This window comes from Alnus glutinosa, chromosome 11 (genome assembly GCF_958979055.1).
Source record: "Alnus glutinosa chromosome 11, dhAlnGlut1.1, whole genome shotgun sequence".
NCBI lineage: Eukaryota > Viridiplantae > Streptophyta > Magnoliopsida > Fagales > Betulaceae > Alnus > Alnus glutinosa.
The window spans coordinates 8,235,775-8,245,044 of NC_084896.1; the positions used below are offsets into that span (position 1 = coordinate 8,235,775).

General features: G+C 33.3%; 1 pseudogene; it reads left to right on the forward strand.

The window, feature by feature from the left end:
* The first annotated feature begins 2,208 nt into the window (after positions 1-2,208).
* LOC133882525 (probable carboxylesterase 2) lies at positions 2,209-5,704 on the forward strand (annotated as a pseudogene).
* The last annotated feature ends 3,566 nt before the right edge of the window (positions 5,705-9,270 follow it).

A 9,270-nucleotide genomic window follows, 5' to 3' on the forward strand; every position in this document is an offset into this window, starting at 1 on the left:
GGTTTTCCTAATCCCTATAAATAGGCCTCTAAACATTAAAGAAAAAACACACAAGCTTTAGGAGAGGAATCGGACTTTAGGTCAAGAAGGGTTTTTGTTTTTCTTTCTTCATTTATTTATTTTTTTGTATGTATATACTTTTAGTCCAAATAAGTTGTAGTTAATTACTCTTGTTAGGGCTCGATTAAAGCTCTAATCATGTTTCTTTAAGGTTTTGATTTGCCTTGCTACAACTATTTTTAATTCTTAATTAATTATTTTCGATTTTCTTGAATTCCTCGCATGTTTATGCTTGATCATCATATGCATGTGGTATAGATTTGTTACTTATGTTAATTTAGATAGCTGAATCCTGGGCATAATATAGTAACGAAAGAACCTCATCACAGGTTCTTGGATTAATCAACATAAAGACAATTGAAATAGATGCCATGTTCCAGCCAGAGTGTGTTTACCGATTTCTACAGTTTTATGCTTTCTTGAAGAACAACTTAATAAATTTTGTGTTTAATCCTTCAAGGAAAAAAAGAGATAGAGTAGATGTTATGCCTAACTCATTGCTTTGAGAAATCAATAGCTTTAGGAGTAGATGTTATGTCCTTGTGGCTTGTAAATATTAAGCATCGCACTATGGTTTGCAGCATTGTGCATATCGTTTCTTAAAAAAAGTATGATTAATAGTGAATATTAGTGCCCTACCCTTTTATTTATTATTTTCAATTATGTAGTTTACTTTATTCCATTGCAATTATATTCAAAATATTTATCTTTGAAAATTCTCTTTAAAAATTCTCTTTAAACATGATTTATCAATCCTCATGAGAATAATCTCGTACTTGCTTTATATACTATCTTTTTGATCTTTTGCACTTGCGAGTAAAACGTATATTTGGTGAGCTTAGGAAATCCCGTTTAAAAACCATATCATAAAGAGGTTTTTATTTTGAGATAAAAACCATATCATAATATTTTATAGACAAAATAATAATTGTGGGGGAATTTAAGAGGATAAGTGGATATTTATGAAAGTAAATTTTAAGTGGCAGAATTTACTCAATTTAGTATATAGGCTTTGATTTTAGAAAATTGATTTATTTCTTTCTCCTGTCTTCCTCTCATCATTTCACTTTTGAAAGTCACCATTAGATCTGTGGATCCCTCATATGGACTCCACAAATCTGATTGTGATTTTAAAAAATGTGAGGATAGAAGAAAGACAGGAGAATAACTAAATTTTAGGTTTTCTTTTTATTCCGAGGAGATCTATTAATGTTCGGGGATTTTAGTTGGACCAAAGGAGATTTTAGAAATTTATTTATATTTGAAGTAATTAAAATTTTGAAATAATAATAAATTATTATTATTATTATTATTATAGGAATAAAATAGTGAGAAATCTGAAGGATTAAAGTAATAAATATTTAAATGGTAATAGAATGATAATAAAAATAAATAAATGAATATAAAGGAGGCTAGGGGTGAATGAGGTAGGAAGCTTTAAGTTTCACTTTATTTTTATTTTTTATTTTTTTTAAAAAAATAGAGTGAGAGAGAAAGGATTTTGGGAAGTGAACATTAGCAATACCTTTCTTATACCATTTTCCATTCCTTAAAAAAAAAAAAAAAAACACAAAAGTTCATTTGCTACCGCTTCTGTATTACTTTCCTATATATTATTTTAACATAAAATATATATCTCATCTCTCATCTCTCATTTCTCATCTTTCTTTCATTAGAGATTTTGTTAAAATTTGATTAAAAAAAAAATATGAGTATGTAAAAGATTTGTATTTTGTAAAGAAATAATATTATAAGATATATTTAAATTGGAAAACAAGAATTAATTTCTTTTCCTAATTTTATTTTAAATTTTTTTTAAAAAAATAATAAAATAATAATTAAAAAAAAAAAAAAAAAAAACACTCCTCATACTTAAAGACATTCGCAGCAGCTTCTCTCGAGGGTTGTTCCCAACCTAGAATTGATAGAGAGCGGACCTTTAATTGTTCCCTCTCTCCCTTTTAATATAAAAAAATTAATTCTAAGAACAAAAATACACTTTTCTGTGTCAATTCTCGTCCCCAACTAGCTGTACATCCCTTGAGCGCGCGTGTCGGCTCGATATAAACCTGGCCTCTCTCTCCCATAAGCGAGAGAAAATCCAATCTCCAAATTTAGCTTCTTCTCTCCCTTTGTAGCTTCTTCTTCTTCATCCAGTCTCCAAATTGTAGCTTCTTCTTCTCCAAGTTGTACCTCCTCCTCCTGCTATGGATTCAAGCAACAGTGAAGTAGCCCATGACTACTTTCCCTATCTTAAAATCTACAAAGATGGTCGACTAGAGCGACTTTCAGGCACCAAGATCGAACCCCCATCTCTTGCTCCGCAAACCGACGTTGAATCCAAAGATGTAATTATTTCACCCGAAACAGGCGTATCCGCCAGGCTTTACATTCCGAAAACAACCGAAAAAAAGCTTACTCTCGTTGTTTACTTCCATGGCGGAGGCTTTTGCATTGAAACCGCCTTCACTCCACGGTACCACAGCTACCTTAACTCCATTGTAGGCGAAGCCGACGTTGTTGCTGTCTCTGTAGACTATAGGAAAGCCCCAGAACACCCTCTTCCTGTTGCTTATGAGAGAAAATATAACAGGATAGAAAACTTAAAAGACAAATAGTAGAATAATAGAATAGAGAGAAGAGAATTTTATGTAAGGAAGAGAGAGAAAGAGAGAGAGGAAGAGAGAAAGCGGAAACTTATAATAGACTACATTGTGCTTCTTTAGTTCATTGCATTTTCTTGCTTAATCTTTTACAATACAAAAGTCCCTATTTATAGGGTTTAAAATGAATACAAATATGGTAATTAAATTCTCATCAAATATGGTAATTAGATCCCCATGATTTGATTATGACACACCATAAATATGAAATATTACAATACCAATCAAATATGGAATATATGAAAAGTATATTATACTTTCTATATATTCTAACCCTTCATATCTTCTAACATCCCCCTTCAAACTCAAGGGGGAAGATTCTGGAATCTTGAGTTTGCAATAATAAATGCTTATTCTTCTTCTTTTGGAAATGACAACGATCAACGACAGTCAACGACGATGAATGGAGGAAGTCGGCGACGGTGAAGATACGCCTTAAATATCAATAGGCCAACTATGGGCCAAAGAAAGTGAAAAGAAAAGAAAGATTGGGACAACTATAGGCCAAAAAGAAAGTGAGCCAACTATAGGCTAAATAAGGCATGATATCACTTTTCAAATGCCAAAATAGAATGGGCCAACTATGAGCCAAAGAAAGTGAAAAGAAAAGAAAGATGGGGCCAACTTTGGGCCAAAAAAAAAAAAAAAAAAATGAGCTAACTATGAGTTGAAGAGAGCATGAGTTTTAGAGAATACCTCAAATGTCAAAAGAAAGAGAAACATGGAGTCAATAACCAAAAATAATGAGCCAACAAAGGATATTACAATAATGAGCCAACAAAGGGCAAGAATAATATGGGCAATTTGGCCTCTTTTGATTTTGATTTTTTTCTTTTCTTTTCTTTCTTCTTTTTTTTTTTTCTTCTATTATTATTATTATTATTATTTTTCATCTTCCCGAGACTACCATTGGGCATTCACTACCAAAACTACATCCTTTTTCTTCTTCTTCTTTTTTTTTTTTTTTCATCTTCCCGAGACTACCCATTGGGCATTCACTACCAAAACTACATCATTTTTCTTCTTCTTCTTCTTCTTCTTCTTCTTCTTCTTCTTCTTCTTCTTCTTCTTCTTTTTTTCATACCTTGCATCTGCATCACACAAATTGTTTAGAAACGCAGGTTACACAGCACACACTTCCTTTCTTGCTGAACCAGGAAACGGCACCGGTGCTTCTGGACGGTGGACTAACACTGTCAAGGGCGTTGGTGGCGGCGGCGGAGGCGAGATGGGTTGCTGTTGGAGAGAATTGCCGGAAAACGGTGGCTCACTAGTGAACGGTGATGGTGGGCTGCAGAAGTGTGGAAGGAGGCCGAAGGGACTGTGTCGTTTGGTGTTGGAGAGGATGGCCAGAATTGGTTGCGGCACCACTGAGGCGGCGGTGGGCTGGAATTGGTTGCCTTTGCTGGTTGCTGGGTGGGAGAACAGTGGAGAAAACGGTCTCTGTGTTGTTGGGTATTAAAGAGAGGGCAGAGGAGGTGTTACACTTTATGTGTGGCTGGACAAATAGAGGGGAAGATCATGTGTTTGACAGAAAGACGCAGAGAAGTTGCAGAAAGAAAAAGAAGACGACGTTGGTCGATTTTGAAGGCTCTTTTTTTTTTTGTGCCTTTTTTTTTTTTTTGTTTGAGAAAAGAAATGAGATTTTGGGAGAACAGTGGAGTGGAGAGAACTCTTTCTGCAGAATTTGAGTGGAGGAACTGAAATGGCGTGGGCCATATTAGAAAAAAAAAAATTTAAGACAGAAAAGGGATAGAAGAGAGGATCTTGAGGCTAAGGTGTTTGACAGAAGTACACTAAGAACTTCAAGAAGGGAAGAACGACGTTGGTCGATTTTCAGGCTCTGATACCATTAGAGAAAATATAACAGGATAGAAAACTTAAAAGACAAATAGTAGAATAATAGAATAGAGACAAGAGAATTTTATGTAAGGAAGAGAGAGAAAGAGAGAGAGGAAGAGAGAAAGCGGAAGCTTATAATAGACTACATTGTGCTTCTTTAGTTCATTGCATTTTCTTGCTTAATCTTTTACAATACAAAAGTCCCTATTTATAGGGTTTAAAATGAATACAAATATGGTAATTAAATCCTCATCAAATATGGTAATTAGATCCCCATGATTTGATTATGACACACCATAAATATGAAATATTACAATACCAATCAAACATGAAATATATGAAAAGTATATTATACTTTCTATATATTCTAGCCCTTCATATCTTCTAACAGCTTATATTGATTCATGGGCTGCGCTTAAATGGATTGCGTCCCATGTTGATGAATGGTTGAAAAGCCATGCAGATTTTGAAAGAGTGTTTTTTGTTGGGGACAGCGCCGGGGCTAACATTGCGCACCAGATGGCCTTGAGGGTGGGCGTAGAGGGATTGGCTAGTGTTAAGCTACAAGGGATTGCTCTTGTGCATCCATATTTCTGGGGCAAAGAACCGATTGGCGGCTAAACGACCGAGGCTCAGAGGAGAGCGACGGTCGAGTATTTTTGGCGTTTTGTGTGCCCGGCGACGAGTGGGACTGACGACCCTTACATAAACCCAGCTTCGGATCCGAAGCTGGGGAGCCTCGGTTGTGGGAGTGTGCTGGTTTGTGTTGCCGAGAAGGATTTGTTGAAGGAGAGGGGCTTGTATTACCGTGAGTTATTGGAGAAGAGCGGCTGGGGAGGAGCTGTGGAGGTGATGGAGGCTCCAGGGGAGGATCATGTATTCCATTTGCGTGACCCACTTTCCGAAAATTCTGTGGCCTTGCTCAACCGGATTGTTTCTTTCATCATTCGGGCTGAGCCCTGAAAGACGGATCCTACATTGTTTGTATTTCAATCAGTAATAGTTTCTAGCTCCTAATTTGGTTTAGGCCGGCCGCCGGCCACTATGATTGAGCTTAATTCAGTCAAAAAAAAGATGCATGTATGAAAGTCGTTTGGTTTCATCAATGAAAATGGCAAAATGCTATGTCTATTGCAGCCTGATTGGATCCCATTATGAGATTTTTGTTTTTTGCAATCATAAAGCGTACGGAAGCCAGGGCTGAGAGTGACGTTTGCCAAGAAAGAGTAAATGCTCATTATATATGATGCCAATCGTGTATACAGTTGCGCATGTAACTTTAGCATTTAAGCAGATTCCTCTGTTAAAGTCTCTCACCGACGCTCCTTGCTAGGGAGGAGGGAAGAATCCCTCTCCCTCGTCTTGATGCCTTCAAAACCAGCCTTTTTTTTTTTTTACTTGTATTTATCTTTTCTTTTTTTCTTTTCTTTTTTAAGCTTGTGGTTTTTGAGAACAGATTTACTTACATTCATCTATCTTTGTCATTCACGTGCTTTTTCTGCCCTCTTTCATGCTATGGCTCCTATTCTAGCAGCTATGGCCTATCGGTTGGATGTATCACACACGTCACCACTATTAAAGCATTTCTAGTGACCTCTTCGTTTGAAAATTTTCATTAAAATTTTGTGACAATCTCAACAAAAAAAAAAAAAATTACTTGAACAAACTCTCTATAATTTCTTTATTTTAGCTCTTTTCAAAATTTCTATCTAAATTTGACTCATAAATTTTATGGGTTATTCAATATTTAATCATTTCTCTCTCCTTTCACTTCACTTTTCACTTTTCCTTTTTCCTTTTTCCTTATTTGTTAGAAGTGATTGCTTAAAACTAATACAAAATTAATATTTAGTTGAAATAAAAAAATATCTGGAGAGCTTGATGTAAAAAGTTTGTTAAAAGTAGTAGTTAAAATAACAAAAGTATATTTTTTTTTTCCTCTAAAATTTGGAGAGCTCACTAGGAATGCTCTTATAAGTCTTTTACATTAGATCCATGGTCGCCAATCTCTTTTTAGTCCTTCATATTTCTCAAATTCGAATATGAGCTTCAACAACATCCGATTTGGTTTGACTTCAAATTCATCACCCTAGAGATTTTTCATATGTTGTAATTCTATCTCCTAGTCCTGCTAGTTCTCTCGGAAGCCTAGTAATGATCTAAATTTTATGGGGTTCTCTTGTTAGCACTCTTGATTTCCTCCATGGGCCGCTACCGGCTTCACTAGTGTCATTCCCGCTCGACTTCCGCCTTCAAGGTCTCCCTCCAAAGCATTGAGGTGCTTGCTAGTTGTCTATCTAAATCGGCTTTTACCGTTGATTTGCTTGTATCTAGTTATGAAAAAGTTGTTAATTTTTTAATGTTGTTGTCATGCCATACTCAATTAAAAGACGACGTGCAATTCTCCTTAATAGAATCAGCAAAAAAACTTTTTCAAGGAGTAGTTGAACTTCTCAAATTTACCAGAATAAATGACCGAACTGCTATCAAAATTATTAACTGTCATTCAATCACATACTAACACGTGTTAACAAATTATAAAATAACTATAACATTTTTAGGCGAAATATGTATATATATATATATATATATATATATATATATATATATATATATATATATATATATATATATATATATATATATATTTATTTGTTTATGTCACCTTATTTCTTCGTCATATATTATAAATTTGTATATCTTATTTTAATAATTAATAGTTTTTTTAATTAATTAAACATCTATTATATTTTTCTCCTTTATAGTTATAGATAATTCTTTTCTATTTTATTTAGAAATAATGTTATAGATAATATAATGTCTTTTTACTATAACTAGTCTTTATTTTGTTTTGTCTTTTTTATTATCATATCGGATCGACAATACATTTTGCCCTTGTTGATTGAGAATTGTAGATGTGGCTATTGTTGTTTTACTGGTCTGTCTCTCCCCAATAATTAATTCACGCTGACCACGTCCTATTGGGATCATCAAATCAATAGCAATAAGTTTTGTTCGAAGAGGCTCATATAGGGAATGTTTAGAAATAATACCAGAAGCGTGAGATTTAAATAATTGAGACTCAGAAGCTGATTGAGAAGCTAAAATTTCTTATATATATATATATATAATTGCACCACTAGTTCTTGAGGTATGTTATAATTACAGATCATTCTCTATGGTTTAAAAAGTTCATGGGAGGTCATTGTGGTAAACTATAATTACATATCGATCTATGGAGTCAAATTTCGTTAAAAATTTTGACAGATTCTGTTAAATGCCACGTTAGTACCACCTCAAACCAATAAGATGGTGACACTTGTTCATCTTAATAAATAAATAAATAAATAAATAAACCTCTTTTTTTCAAAAAAATAGAAAAAGAAAAAAAAAGTTTATTTATTTATTTTTTAATAAATTTATATTTTTTTATTCAAATGGACACATGTCATCATTTTATTGGTTTGATATGGCACTAAGTAGTATTTAACAAAATCTGTCAATTTTTTTAACAAAATTTGATTTCAGGGATTGATTTATAATTATAGCTTACCACAAGGACCTTCCATGAACTTTCACTACAAAAATTTTACCATTTTGACGCGTGTCTATAGTACCGGCTACTGTAGACACGCGTCCAATTTGACACGTGTCTTAGGAGACACGTGTCAAATTGTAACATATTCACAATTGGACGCGTGTATTTTATACACGTATCCATTTTGACACGCGTATTAAATACACGCGTCCAATTGGACACGTGTACTTAATACTCGTGTCCAAATGGACACGTGTAATAATACACGCGTCCAATTGGACACGCATATTAAATACACGCGTCCAATTGGACACGTGTATTTAATACTCGTGTCCAATTTTGACACGTATATTATTACACGTGTCCAATTGGACGAGTGTAGGACGCATGTATTTAATACGCGTGTCCAATTTTGATACGTGTATTATTACACGTGTCAAACTGTTATTTTTTCCCAAAAATATATTTTTTTAAAAAAAAAAAATGTGTTGTGTTAATTTTTTGAAAAAAAAAAAAAAAAAAAAAAACTCCTTATCTTATTAACCATACAAATCTGTGAAAATAAGGTGTACATAACTTATACACATAAAATTATGTTTGAAAGCTATATGCTATATGTAAATTCTATGCTTGGAATTTATACTTTTTAGGTTCCTTTTATATATATATAGTATACTAATAAGTACGTCAACCCTAACCTAATTTACATATTGTACTATATGCATAATTAAACAAATTTGGTGTTATATATATAATTAAACCAAAAAATTCAAATTAGGGTTTAGTTTTGTACACCATCTACGTTTAGAAACAAAAAAAAAAAAAAAAAAAAAAAAAAAAAAAAAATTAAAACATAACAAAGTTGAAAAACCAATAATTAATACTATATATATAGATATGCATGCATGTAAACGGTTTAGAAACTATATACAGTAACCTTGCTATTTATGGCTATATATAGTAAATGCAACTATTTTGAGGGTTCCCCGCTAAATAATGAATTAAATACTTATTGTTTAATCCCTTATATAATACATACACTTAGGCCTCGTTTGGTTTGCGGATTAGACCCATGGAAAGGAATAGCTATTCCTTTGTTTGGTTGTATATTATTTAATGGAATAGTTATTCCCACGGAATAGCTATTCCCTTACGAAGAGGAATAGG